At 38.2% G+C, this 15,407-nt stretch overlaps 1 long non-coding RNA gene across 2 annotated transcripts in view; it reads left to right on the forward strand.

Moving 5' to 3' along the window:
- LOC122348265 overlaps positions 1-15,407 on the forward strand; it is a 65,688-nt gene that overhangs the window by 10,335 nt on the left and 39,946 nt on the right. The gene's annotated exons all lie outside the window — the stretch shown is intronic.

Consider the following 15,407-nt stretch of genomic DNA (forward strand, 5'->3'; position numbering starts at 1 on the left):
ATATATTAAAAACAGCATAAACTGTTTTTGTATAGTTTAATCTGGTGAACGGCAGCCGTCTTATTGTGCTAATGCATTAACGTTGCATTTGCCTGAAAACATCCTTATGGTTTTATGATAGCTTTTTTTTTTTATTGTGGCTTTAAGCTGCCTGGTCAAATAAGGAAACAATTACAAGATGTTGGCTAGGGAATTGCTTCAATTTGCCAAATAAATTTATCTTGATCTTCATAGTGGTGAAAACATTTGTGGAGCTTTGCCGATTCATTAATCAGAAACGTATGATTGCTGAAGTATTATAGGGTTTATATTAAAGCATTACTCTCAGATTTCTGCATAACCTGTAGGCAATTAAACTTGATAAAACGTGGTTTCATTGTTATTCAGCTAAATCTGAATCAATATGAAGTCCAAAATGTTAAAAGCAATAATATAAAAAAAAGAATAAAACAAAAACTAAATATCCATGTATTTGTAATTTAAAAATACAATTTTCATTAGCAGTTTTTTTTGTTTCTTTTGCCCCCTGTGATATAAAGAAACATTGGTCTGATGTGCATTGTAGATGCGCAGAGCAAACATGTTCATCCTCTCTGGTATTCTCTACTCAGTTGTAGTTTCCACCCATACATTTGCATGCAGATGAGTAAAGAACAGTATTTCAGCCATTTGAAGTTCACCGTCACTACTACTGATCAGTGGAGGCTCGCGTGTGTGCTGTGTCATAAAAGATAGAACTATTAGAACTGAATGACTGGAGTCTGAGACTGCTTTCAAAAATCCCTGTGTCTGTGAACCTCACCAGAAGACTTTGATTTCAGAAGACATTCGTTACCATTGATGTGGCATGTTGTTGCCATGATTCCTGATTCCAGCTTAAGAGTTGTTCGTTTGTTTTAAAAGTTAAGCAATTACACTTAGTTGTTTGTTTGTTTGTTTTTTTAGTTGTGCATATTGTGCATAAGTCTTTGGACATGTATTATGGTTTGAGAATTTGAGAATGTGTAAAGAGTGTTTTTTCTAAATACATTTGCCAACATGTGCATGTTTACATTAAAAAAATCTGTTTGTAAAAGATAAGCTAGTAATGAAAAAGCTATAATATTGTAACTTGTGTTTTAACTATTAATAAATGCATTTTCTGTAAAACTCTAGCATAATGATGCAAATTATTATTGATTGGTTTGTAGCTGTCAACATTTCTATTGACATATTGATGCTTCCAAGAGTACTATGGGAAGTCATTTTGTCACTGACACGTGCCATCAATGCAGAGCCCTGCAAATTTCATTTATTCTTTTTTTCTTCAGTGTTTACGGAGTATATTGTGCAGTATTTGGATATAAGTACTTTTGTTCCAAAACAGCCAATGTCAGAAGTCTGGAATAGCGTCCACTGTCAGGATGCACCAAATCATACTTAAAACCTTTTAACAGGCGGATATTCTCCTGTCTTTTTCATCTCAGGAAACCAGGACAGACCGTCAGGGACATGCGTGTGCCAAGGATAGGATACCCAAGAGCTGCTCTTTCAGGCTTAGGAAGGGAGTCATGCCTCCCTAAGTGAATTTGTGTTAGATGCTAACTGAATCTAACAACATTTAAACAGAACAAATACTGTAAATAAGATATGTTTTTCCAGCACCGGGTTCAGAAAAAGACGTGTTTTTAAGCTGTCAAATTATCAATTTCAATTGTGTGCCTTGCATCAAATTGAATCACATTTCAAAAATAAACCAGCATATATTTTGTATGTCTTTTTTTTTTTTTTTTTTTTTTTTTTTTTTAAATCCAGCGTGAAACTTGATACCTCAAAGGTTTCCCTTCAGACATGTCTGGAAAGAAATGTCTCAACACAAACAAAAAATTCAGTCCAAGTCGAGAAAGAAAAAAGGTGGAGGTTTCCTATTCTATTGTCACTTGCATTTGGCTTTCATTACGTTCCTGCCCCAGGCGCCTGCCGGCCTGTGAGGGAGCCAACAGTGATTTGGTTTATAGAGATCATATGGCAAGGAAACAGGGCTTGAAAGATGCAGCTCCAAGAACCAGATTTGATGAATTTCCTATGATTTGGCCCAGGTTTACTCTTTCCTGTCATGGAACAGACACCCCGTAGCACACGCGCCGGGGATGAGCAGCGGAGAGGGTCACTTAAGCTACAATGTGGGCTCTGTTTTCACACATCTTGAATTGCATTTCCTATCAGGACAAGAGGTCCTGGTAAGTGATCCAGAATGTTGGCAGGAAACCACACAGAGTGAAGGTTGCCTTTGTCATTAACAATTAATGTACCTTCCATTGGTTGCTGCATGTGTGAATTTGTGCAAATCTTACGATTAGACCATATTTTTATCATAGAATTTAAAAGAAGTGAGAATACAGCAGAGACGCAAACAAACTCGTTGAAAACCAGGAAAAGTTCCTGCTTTAAGTTCTCCTTGTCCCTGTCGCACAAAAAAAAAAAAAAAGACAATCACCTCATGCCCATCTGCCGGCTGTCGGCCGTCTGCTAGAATGAATGCCAGTCTTCATCAACGCGACTGAAATGTCATCAAGTAGTTTAATGCTCCTTAATATCGCTGTATCGTTTACGTTCCCGAGCATGCTAGAAATGAGTCCCAGCTGGGGATTTTTGGAAGCCCGGAGAGAGCGGAGGGTGGGGGGAATTGACAGGCTATTTAGACGTGCTACTTCACTTTGCATTAGAGTGTACAATATCAGGCACAGGGAGCCAAAGTAAGGCCAGATTTCAGGCAATGCTCATTGGGCCTGGAGCGATGGATCACTTACCTCAGGAAATCAAAGTCAATGGTAGAGAATCTGGCCCGGAGACGAGCCCAGAAGCCCAGTGAAAAAGTGTGAAACCTGTAGAAAGAAAGGAGTGACTCATTGAGAAAATCCATTACCGCTCGAGAAGCCAATAAGCATAAAAAGAGCTGTCTCGTTAAATCCAGCGGTTGATAAAGCAAGGCTTTGACTTGAAGAATTGCCTCGGGGCACCGGTGATACAAGGTAGCAAGAGAGATGGTTATTGATACGGGGAGATGTTTTAGAGAGTCGCTGCTCGCTGCCTCACAGGCCTTGGTGTCTGGTGCCAAGAGAGAAAGTCAGGGCGAGACGTCAGGCTTTCCCTGTGGCCTACTTGGAATCAAAGCACGGCACGGGATTCCTGTTTAATTCAGTAAAGACATAAACAAACAGACCGAATTGTAAGAATTAGTAGTTTCCTCTGCTGCAAAGCGGAATGTGCAGAAATTTGTCTGGTTTTCTAAATTGTCATCATTAGAATGTAGGCGGTTGTGTGCTGGTTTTTTCTGCCGCTGTCCTGCATGATTACAGGGTGTTCGGTTTGAACCCTCATTGAAACTGTTACTGTACCAATAGGACACTTAGACGGATCTCATCATCTCCTTCGTGTTTACAGCAATCATCCTCATTTTCCTGCTTGACTTCTTGTCCCTCTCTCACAATGTTTTGCAGTTTTACAGTAGCTCTCAATCCGGTGAGGGACAGTAAACTACAGTATTTAAAGAAATGCCTTGTGTAAACCGATTTGAAGTGACGTGCTCAAGATGCTCAGATCGGCTTAATGTCGCTCTCGATTGTTGTTATTGAAGACAGCGGTGCCCTTTACTATCAAATACGTCAATTTTTGGAGAAGAGGACGGGTATTATATCCCCTCAGAGACGAGGTTCGAGGCATCATCAGGTATGAGCCACCTGTCAGATAACCTGTGACCCTTTAATCGTCTTGGCTCTCCTAAGCTGCTGGCTCCCTCAGTAGATTTGTTTTTAATGCGCTGTGATTCTGTTTTTTTTTCTTCTTCTCCTCAAAGCTCTTCTTTTCTCATCTCTGCCCTGCTGTGTGGTTGAAGCTCATGTGCAGCCAAAACAAGCTTCAAATCCCCTCATATTAGGACAAGTTCGAAAAAAGACAACTTAATCATTAATCCACCCTCTTGCAACTCTTTACTATTTTTCACTTCAAAGCAACATGAAACCAAAGGAAAAGGACTATAAAATTGTATTTGTGTAGGTTTTTACATGACATCTTTGGCAGTATGCCCTGTAGTAGATTATTTTCACGTTAATCTCCATTTAAAGACTAAGCAATGGCAGATTCACTCAGTTTGTTAGAGGTTAAATTGATAATGTGCCTGAGATCGTAACAGATACTGAAAGCAATTTCCATGCGCATAAGGAGAATTTATTTATGTATGAAATCAAATTATTTTCCCTTCATCCCATGACTCTCTGAGGGAGTTTCTTTGTAATCGATCAAGTACTGGATTTCTAAGGCACTTAGATGACTGTGGAAAATTCCATGGAGATGTTCAGTGAGGTTTAGGCATTTGTTTGTTCGTTACTTTTGTGTGTGTGTGTTTTGTTTTTAACAAAAGAAAAAATAAAATGCAATATAAAATTGATCCATTTGGACAAAAAAACTGGTTAATTATTCTAACTGTATATGCATTTATTAATTTGATAATACTAATAGTAATGATAGCTTTTAATTCTGTAATAAGGGTTAAAAATGTTTCTCCATTTTTTCATATATGCATACTATTTCTCATAATATACTGTTAAGTTTATTACACATTCTTCTAATTTTTGAACTCATAGTAAAGCTTTTGTTATACGACCATAGTGTCCCTTGTTCTTTTGTTCTAAATAAAATATTTAGTTCTCCTTAATATTGGACATATAAGTGACATTTCTTGGTTTTGGCTGCACTTGGGTAACTTTTAAATGAAAACCCTCGGTCATCATTTACTCATAATCTAAAGACAGCGCTCACAAACCTCTCGGACAGTTTAAGCCATTGTACATGGGGTAATAAAAGTACTTTTGGAATAGTCCAAGATAACCAAAATGTCTTCAGAACGAAAATTATCCCTCAAATCAAATAAAAACTTGGCAGGTGCCATAGTCCTTCTTATAATGTTTCCAAGTCACTAAGTTAAAGCTCAGGGACAAGCGGATAACTAATCAGTGCGATGTTGAATGCAATCATTTTTATTTTTGATTTGCTGACTGCTGGTCTTTGTTTACTGGAGAATTGCCTGCTGTCATGATACGAGGCCTCTCTGTTTTTTTCCATGTCATACAATTTGTGTACACATTTTCATTTTTCATTTTTTTAAAGCAGTATATCCATAATTTGACATGTTATATTGAAAACATACAGTGCTCTAAACCTTTTATTTCTCCTTGCATGGGGGTGTCAGTCAGAGTACATCAGTAAAGAACATTTTTCTTTAAATACTACAATGGCGTATTAGTTTTCGTGAGTGCAGATAAAGAAATGTGGATCTGTATCTCTTTGTTATTATATGTGCTATTAGGAACCCGCGGACTCAAATGTAGGGAAAATTAAAACAAAAGACGGCATTGTTGTGGGATTTAATTCAACTTCGTCAGCCAGAACCTCAGAACATTCCATGGTGTCACATAATACTGTCAGTTTCCTATTGGAAGTGCCAGCGTAGAAGGAATGAGTGTGTTGGCAAACTGTTTGTGTGTGACTATGTCCTTTCTTTTTTTTTTTCTTTCTTTCTTTCTTTCTTTCTTTTTCCCTTTCTGTCTGTGTGTGTGTCTGCGGTGTTGGTGGTAGTGGTCTGGATAAGGCTTATGATACTCTTGGAAAAATTTTGGATTTTTATAGAGTTATCTCATATTTTCTGGAATGTCTTTTTCGTCGGTTAGGAGCCTTTAAGCACCATATTTGCTTTATCATTTTATCACCATATGTAATATTCTGTTAAACAAGATGGCCATATGCTTTCCTGCCATATGCCGCTATACAGAGTGTGTGCCGTCCAGTAAAGCAGCATTGACAAGAGGCAAATATTCCTGCCAATGGAACGTTGTCCGTGTTTCTCACAGGATGTATGGCAGCTGCCCGCTCTAGACTGTAGCTCTGGGAAACCGGGCGACATTTGGGTGTGCCAGAAAACATGGGCAGGGTACTGACAGTGAAATAACTCACCTGTTTTCTGATTTTTATTTTTTTATGGATGGTTCACCCAAAAACTTCTGTCGTCATTTACTCACACTCATGATCACTAAATAAATATTATGAAATACAAAATATTAAATATCGCAGTGAGGTCTTTTTAGTTTGTGAAATGAATGTCAGTCAGGTCCGAAACGACACAAAGTTCTTTAAAATATCTTTTTTTTGTGTGTGTGTGACCTACTACTGAAGAAGAACGTGGAACTGCTTTGAAATGACATGCAATTGAGTTAATGATGACAGACATTTCATTTTTTGGGGTGAACTATGCCTTTAAGAGAGCTATGATTAACTCGATCGACTCCTGCTCTGGTCATAAATATCATAAACTATAAATTGTTATTGTCATTTTGATGACATGCTGGTGGTTCTGTATTATTAATAAAGCTCTTCAGCTTAAAGCGACGCTTGATTGCTTTTTGAGGTAAAGAATGACGTTACAGAATTTTGTATTTATTACAGCCTTGGTTTTGGTGCGTACAAGCCAATTGTGCTACTGTAAAAGACAAACCTATATAAGCTTGACCACAATCATCATGAGTTTACCAGATGAGAAGGCTTTTCCTAAGATAGTTTCCTTTCTGTTGCATAGGGATAATAGCATATAGAAGCCAGAATGCTAATGACTTTTTGAGCTCAGTCACTTGAAGAGGAGAGATTTCATTTCCAGCTGTAGCTATGGTGCAGTCCTGCACTGTTTTAATAGATCTATGGCCTCGTAACTTGACTTTTTGAATTTTCCCCAATAGATGCCAGACCACACCACAACTTAGTAAATGTGATGCATTTGAAATTACTGTACCATAGTTAAATACGGGCCACTTTATATACGCAGCCTATATAGTCAGCTGTTTTAATGCATATGTTTTGGTGCTCTTATCTGCATGCAAACTTTCACATTTTTTGCACATGCATGTCTTTTTGAAGAATTACCAGCTATAGTGTAAGGTTTTGAAAAGCCTATGCGGTTTCCAGGTTTCAACAGTTGCTTAGTATATTGCAATTATTTTAGCAATTTTTACTTAAAAAAAAACATGTTTTTGTTGTTCTACTCTTTTAGTTTCGCGCCAATAGCAGCTAATGATTTAGAAGTCATGCACATTAACAGCTTACTTCTGCATTGCAATGTAAAATGCATTTGAACCTGTAAGTCAAGCCTCTCAGTCGATATCTTTTTCATCATCAGTCGTCATTCAATTCAGTTCTGTAATGTTCTGTTTATATGCTCCTTAAATATTGCAGCCTGATTCACGTGTGAGCTATCACATGTGCATTGCATGCATACCTAATATAATAATATAATCATATGCATATTCATTTGATAACAGTGTGCATTTGCGCAAAGCATTTTTGAATTTGACTGGGAAAATACTCAAATTTAAGCATTTAAATGTTTACAGTGTTTCCTGTTGATCGTATTATTTCATGTTTACCACCCTTTTCAATCCGATTCAAATTTAATTCAGATTTATCTCAATCTAAAGCGTTTGCATGAAACATCTCCGTTCCGATTGAGGCATCAATCCGAATATAAGCAGATTATTTAAGTGCATGTAAATATAGCTGCTGACATCTGTTGGACCTCACTCTAAACCAGCCTAATTACACTTTTAAGATCATCTATTCATTTATATGTAGTTTGCACATACCTAATTCTGACATCATAAGAAACTCACATGTTGTTTCAGCCAATCCAGTAGGGCGTTGTTGTACAGACCAACTTACCATTGTGTCATTGTGTTTTTAACCTTTGCCTTCACGTCTTGCCGCTCGTTATAGTTCTATAGTCATCTGGTCGAGATGTTAAATCGAGGACATTAAATATCCCAGGGTGCTTTTCCAAAACAGTAGAGGCACAACCCAGGCCTCTTGGACAGATTTTCCCCTTTGGCCGTCACCAATCATCAATTTATCCCCACAATATAATTGGGTACACGGCTTTCTCCACCAATAGCGTGGCACATTATAGATGCCGTCACGTCATCCAGGTGGATGCTTTGCACTGGTATTTAGCAAAATTGTAATTATAAGGAATTACTTTTATTTATTATTAGTCATGTAGTCTATAGGGAAAGCATTCTTTGCGTGTAAATTAGACATTGGCCCGTCCTGGCCTTGTTACACCGTATACACTCCGGGCTGACATTAATGAGCAGTGAGCGATCTGGTGATTTAGAGGAGGGGCAGCTTCACTCCACACTAGGAAAATAAACGCAAATAATAGATCTCCGGGCTGTAATTAAACGGATTGTGATTCAACAATGAAGTCATGAGCGTGTCATTTAGCTGGAAGTAAAGCCGCCTGTGAGTCACATTAAGGAGTGTGATCACATCTCCTCGCTTAGCGAGACTCACGATGGTTCCATAGTAACACATTGTTGTCACCTGCGAGCCGCGGTGCAGACTGGCACGCTGGGTGATGACGTTGCAAGCTGCTTGCCCGGTCTGGAGGTAACCCACCTCTCTGTGCTTTATGAGCTTGTGCTGAATTAACTATTGTGCAGGGGTTTTCATGGGCCAGGTACATGAAAGCCAACTCGTATTTAGCAGCAGTCTTTAATAGAGGGGGCGAGATGGTGTGGCTCACTCAAAAGCAAATATATCGCCGTTTAGAAGTTCTGTTATGACACTTTTTTTTTTCTCCCAGGGTAATACATCCTAGAGACTTTCTTTTAAGAGACAGGTAATACCATTAAGTGTACTTGTTTAGTGCATTCAAATCAAATAATAATGTACATTTCTTCATTGATGTCATAACAGTCTGCTGTTGGCAATTCCCGTATGGTGGTATTAGGTTTTGTTTATTAAAAAAGCTTTAACCATAAATGTGTTACTTATGAGATGTTTGTATAATACACTGCGTTTAAAAAAAAGGAAAGATTTACAGTAAAACCAGTTAGCAGAACTTAACCATATAATACAGTGACAACATTTTAAGTTTTACAGATTGAAAATGAATTTACTGTTAAAACATATAATAATATTAATATGCAAATCATATTTGCTAACCATTATACTGACAATCAAACCAGAGTTGCATGAAGTTTAACTCTTCCACAAGATGATGTATGTGCTATTATATAGAAGGTGCATGGTGTAAGACATAATACAAATATCATAAAAATTAAGATTTCTTTTATAGTGCAGAATCAAAATAAAATGTGCAAAATATGACCGCTTTTTCCTGTTATAATTGCATGTAAGTGTACATGCAGATCACACACTCCGCTATTAGGGAACAAAAGACATGGCAAGTGAGTATCATATGAATATCATGCTCAATTAGAGCACAAACAAATAGAAACATGTTTGTCCTTTGTCAACCCCATTTGGTACAAGAGATCAAGATGCACACGCTCAGTTTTTAGATTAAATTAAATTTGTCTCCCCCTTCTTCTTCCTTTTTTTTATTACCTGTGAACCTAGTGTGGCACCCCTGCTGAAAAGGCCAGAACTAATTATGCCGTTTCTCGCTCCCAGATTTTCACACCACTGCCTGGAACATCTGCAGCCTGTCATGTAGCATCCTATTCATTTCTACTTAATTTGATCCTAATATGTGTCTACATGAGGAGGCAGATGTTGCCAGAGACTGTGGCACTGAAAGTTTTGTTTCAGAGAGTTTGAACCTTGCATGGGAATTTGAACCCTCGCTTCACCAGGCGTGTGTAGATGGCAGGCAAGATTATTTCCATAATCATTAATATGTAATAAAACATGGTGATTTTTTTTTTTTCTCTCTTTGCTTCAGTCTGTCAGAACACATAGCAATCTATCCTAATTTGACATGCTTCCCTTGGGTGGGATGGAAATGTTGTTTTTCTGTCATTAATTCCAAATTTCATTTTATTTTATTTTTTAAGGGATCTTGTCTGACCATAGGAAGATCTGGATCTAGAGTTAACATATTTTATTCATTTATTTGCATTTTTAACAAAAAATAAATAATCTTAAGACATATGAAATGTGGGATATATTATATACTCTCTGTAAAAAAAAAAAAAAAAAAAAAAAAAGTCTATAATGAATAGATTCGATTACATCTCACTTAGTCTAGCAGAATTTTGTAATGCCACTCAGTGTATTTCACATTAGAGTGATTTACAGAGTATCGAAGCTCTTTGGCACTTTTCCACTATTTTAGTACTTCGCATGATGGATGTGAGCTTCAACGGAGACCTTCGTGTTGTTTTCCTGTTGCAGTTCATTGGGGGAGAGGGTGCATGGCTCAGCACTTGTCTGATTAAGGAGATGAAAACCCTCATGCTTCTCTCATAATAAGCACCATATGTTGCCCACTGGCCCCTCACTTGTGCCTTGTCATATCGAGTGGCTCCCAGACATGCCTCTTGACATGCCCTGCATCAAGCTCCTGGCCTGAACTAATGAGAAAAGTGTTTAGCGCTGGCGAGCACATCCCCGGCCCTGAGTGCGAGAGAGGCGCGTCGCTGGAGAAGATGTGGGCCATATGTCCCCGAGTGCACAGCCCCCTTTCCTCTGCGTTGGCATATGGAGGGCAACCTCCCCTGATGGCACAGGGTCCAAAACATGGCAGACAGGCCGGCGGATGTTAGCTGCTGAGACTGTAGTGTTCTCTGTTTTATCAGACTTGCGAATGGCTGTGTTCGCTGTCTATTCTGCTGAATTCGGATATTGCTTTTACGGAACGTGAAATGGGAATGCCTTTCCATTGAAATATTCTTATGCTGCTAAATGTATTAGCCGCAACCAACAGATGAAATTAGATTCACCTAGGCACTCTGAAGTGCCAGCTCTTGATTATAATTTTTTAGAATTGCAGCATTTTTTGTTATATATTGTTGTTGCCCAAGGGAAGCCGAGCGTTCCTGTCAGGAGACATAGACACTGATTCAGACTCCCGGCATTGAAACGTACACCCATGTGTCTACAGAGGCATCTGCTCCTGTTTAACCCCATCGGTTAGAATTGAGAGAAGCGGCAACCCACACACGGCCTACGCCCGGTCCACGCCTGTCCCATGATGTGAAAGTGAGTGGGGCTGCATCTCACTGAGGGCAAAGGGGGTTGTTGGAAGCTGTCTGTGGGTTCTGTTGGATACTGCCTGCAATAGTAATGGTTTATCAATGATGATTTGTAATTACAGACTCACTAGTACTAGTGAGCTATCATATAGTGCCTGCCTGGCAACTTAATAGAATCCCAGAGGTAGCTAAAACACAGATATTTACATTAACAAGGGGATATATTGATATATTCTTATGGGATATAATAAAATGATACATTTAGTAGCTTTTTTTTGTGAACTTGCCTGCAATAATAGGCTTTTGTGGAAGTCTCAGGAGTACCATAAAGCATCCAAAGTGTTTAGCCAGAGTGGATTTCAATGCCAAAATTTAAAGACGTGCGAAAAACACAAAGAGATAGGAAAAAGAATATATAAGAAGGGTAAACAGTGGTTGTGTTCTTACAAGATAGAGGAATCTGATTGAATGTTAAAGTTCCAGACGAATCAACTTATGGAGTTTTTTCTCGCTAGGTAAAATAAACTTCACCTAGTTTATAAACTACAAATATACATTTATATTTGAAATAAATGCTCTTATTTTAAACTTCATATTCATGCAAAAGTCCTGGGGATGAACTATCATGGTAAAAAAAAATAATATTAAGCAACACAACTGTTTGTAACACTTAAAATAATAGGAAATATTTCTTGGTGTCGAATTGGTGTATTAGAATTATTTCTAAAGGATGGTGTCATATGAGGACTGCTAAAAAAAGTCCATGACAGAAATAAAATATATGAAATAAAAAAGTTTTAAGTAATTTACCAATTACATACACGCACAAGTACGGTACAAGTGAACGAATGTCTGTTATAAGTTTATTTAAATTAGAGTTTTGAAATTGCTTTTATTTTCAGAAAATGCAAAAAAAATGTAAAAAATCTTTAACAGTATTAAAGTTGTATACTTGGTATCAGACAAAAAAGTCTCTCTCTGTATTTTTTCTCAAGAAGCCTCAAACACTCTCCTCTCTGAGGTGCTGGTTTCTCATATCTAAATGTTTCTATGGTGGTTTAACAACATGTCACAACTAGAAAAAGCCTGAATCAAAGGCTCAGACTCATTGAAACTCCAACAATTATTGATCTTTTTCGTCCTCCCTCCCATTTGTAGTGCTCCTCACAGCTCTGCAGCTCATGTGCAGACTGTCAGAGAGTGCCAGACGTGGCTTTGTGCTCTCAGTTTCAGTGCTGTCACACTAGATGACTGTGCAGGTTCTTCAGGCGAATGGGGCTGTCAGCTGACTTCACGCTCATTGTCTAACATTCTCACACACTCTGCCAATGAAAGCTTTGCCCCCTCAGGCAAAGTACATGGCAGCCTGCTTTGTTCTACATGCTACTGAAACGCTGCTGCTCTCCCGCTAAACTGGGAGCGTCCGATGCAATTAATGTAACAGAGAAGAAATCTCACTCTGTGATGCAGAGGCAGGATTCTGCTCACGGGCTCTTTTTAATTAATTTTGACATATACAATAAATTATTAGAGTGCGAGCAAGATGTTGAAACGGCTATATGGACTTTTTAGTGTAGGAGAGAGTGCGTATCGGTGCATACGCTGTGCCTTTCCCATAATGTAAGAAACTGTAATGTAATGTTTTTAGAAAGGGCCCGTTATTCATGAGAAAATTACATCTTTAAGCTAAAATCCAAATCTCTTTCAAGAATTTGAGGTTAGTGCTGACAAAGAGAAACAAAGCATTCAAAGAAAATAATCAAGAATCCTCTGCTGTGTTGGCTTTCTAAATAAAAATAGTGAAAATTGTTGACGCTACAAGAAGATACTAAGTCATTGTTTTTATAGCATTAAATATAGTTGTATAGTTCTAAATACATACATTTGTGAAGGCATATTTTGTATTATTTCATTTTTGTTGCTTCTATTCAAGTAACAATAAAATGTATAAAAATAGCAAAAACATCTTTTTTTTTTGATAATCTGACTAAAGGCCCTAAAGGAGAAAGTCTATTTTTTGGTTTTACAATACAATCGGTTTGAATTGGTTATTAATGCTGCACTCCCACACGATATTTTTGAAATCTATAATTCATTATCAGTCACTGTTCGTGTGACCATCTCTTCGATAGTGCTCCTGGAGGTGTTTTGAGCACTTCATTAGAAGTCCAGCTTCAGTCTTCTGGGAGAGACGCTCGGCCCCGTCAGTCTCTCTCCACTCCCGCACACTCGCATATCAGACAGCATCGAGCAGCGCAGAGAGCGAAAGCTAGCGGTGCTGCCGCCAGTAAACGGTGTGTGCGACGGAAGAAATTAGTAAAAAAAAAAATAGCAGAAGCCAGAAAGACGATCGTGGCAGGACAACGCTCGACTTGCTACTTGCCAACTGACTGAGAGAGAAAAATAGACAGACTATTATTCCTGCCGAGAGAGAACAGACGAGAAAAAAAGGAAACAAAACAGAGACACATAAATATAAATGTATGAAATGGTCATTATTATTTCATACAAATGCCTTTCTTTGCTTGAAAAATTTAAGCTGCTGCAGCAGTGCCAATGCAGCGTATGTCAGAAGAAAGCCCAGGGACCACAGATGATTTAACTGGGAGAGCAGAGCGTATGCAAAAACCACATGTGCAACAGCCAGCAGTAAACAGTAAATATGTGGTCAACTTGGCAGGACACTGCATTTTCTTTAGAGTGCACAGACAATTTGTGTCAAATAAGAAGAAGGCAAGCTCGCTCGCTCGCTCGCTCTTTCTGGGTCTGAGGAAACACCCTTTTCTCTTTTTGTTGGTGACTATTTTGAGGCCGTTTGTTGTAGGGTACACCCTGCAACCCTAAAACTGACTGCTAAACGTTCACTGTTGGACAGGAATAGGTATAGAAACCAGAGACACCGGACAGTGCGTGTACATTATATGTAATGATGATTAAAATGTTTTGCTGTTTTTGAATGAAAGAAAAGCAAAATGATCTCTACTTAAATAATTCCTTTGAATGCACATAAAGACAGTTTCGGACAGGAGTCACGCTAAAAATAGCAAATCTGTCAGTTAGTTGTAAGTTGTAAACAATACATTTTTCTTTACAATACATATCATGTGAGCAGGATTTTTTTTTTTCTATTTCAGTAAATATTTCTGTAAATGTAATGTAACTGTAATGCAGTTAGCATTAATTTTTGTGATCACCTTACAAAAACCTGCATCTACCATCCTCTTTCTGTCATTTAGCATTAAACGGCGGTTACAGATGAAAGGCAAGTCATCTCTTTCTGCTCTGATGTCAGTGGTGTTTTAGCGTGGATAATGCTGGGCAAATTCCATCTATGTTCAGATCAAACCTTTATTTTCTCCCCAGTGTGCAGAGCCACTTTCAGGCAGATTACGGCTCATAATGAAAGCACTAAATAGAAAGCAGAAATGATTTATTAGGACAAATGTGAGAGGGAGGTGATTGGTGTGATAAATATTTACACTTTGAGTTGGGGTGGTGTTTTTGAATATGTACTACACAGCCTTTTATTTAGGAGCCAGATCTTTTTGTTGTGCTCTAAAAGCCGGCCAAACGCTCTCTAAAACCGTGTATCGCCTCGTCGTGCGAATGCTGGCTTTTTGCATAACTATTTGTTTCCAGCAACACACCATGTGTATTTGTGCCATGTCCAATTGATTTAGCCAATGTTGCATTTCAGTACTGACGTTTTTGGAAAACAGGGAGCCTAATTAGAGGCCTGGCTGATGATGCTCTGTCCTCTCAGTCCATCGTGAGGAATTAACTGTCTCTTTTTCCGCATTCTTCTGCCGCGGCATCATTGACCATCTGCACATAAAAATAAACAAGAAAATGATTTTTGTGCCTCTGTAGAACCCTCACAGCAGTGGCACCTTTGATGTGTACTCCTTGATCTGTTTGGCCCATGGTGTCATATCCCCCTGTGATGTACGGGATTAATTAGGCGGAACGGGTATTTATCCGTTAAAATCATAATACTAATTTACCCAATGCACTGTGGTGCCTCTGTGGGTGGCGGTGGTGGCTCAAAGTTTTTTTTTTTTTTTTTTTTTTTCCCTTTTTGCTTGAGAAGGTGCTCAGCCTCACATGTGTCAGACTAATGCTTTCCATACAAAACACAGCAAACCCAAATTACTGGCTCTGATCAATTTGACTGGCTCTGATGGTGCAATCTTCCTGTTTTTTATTTTGCATAGTCTATAGAATAAACCAAAAAATGTCACCTAAACAAAATTATTACCGGTGAGTTTAATAATATATAAGTATAAATAAGTATATTTTATTTTATTGTATTATGCTAAATTTATATACTAGATATTAATGAAATGTTTTCTGTACTAGAAATTTGTGATTTTTTGAACGATTGCTTTT

This window comes from Puntigrus tetrazona, chromosome 7, assembly GCF_018831695.1.
Source record: "Puntigrus tetrazona isolate hp1 chromosome 7, ASM1883169v1, whole genome shotgun sequence".
In the NCBI taxonomy this organism is placed as follows: Eukaryota; Metazoa; Chordata; class Actinopteri; order Cypriniformes; family Cyprinidae; genus Puntigrus; species Puntigrus tetrazona.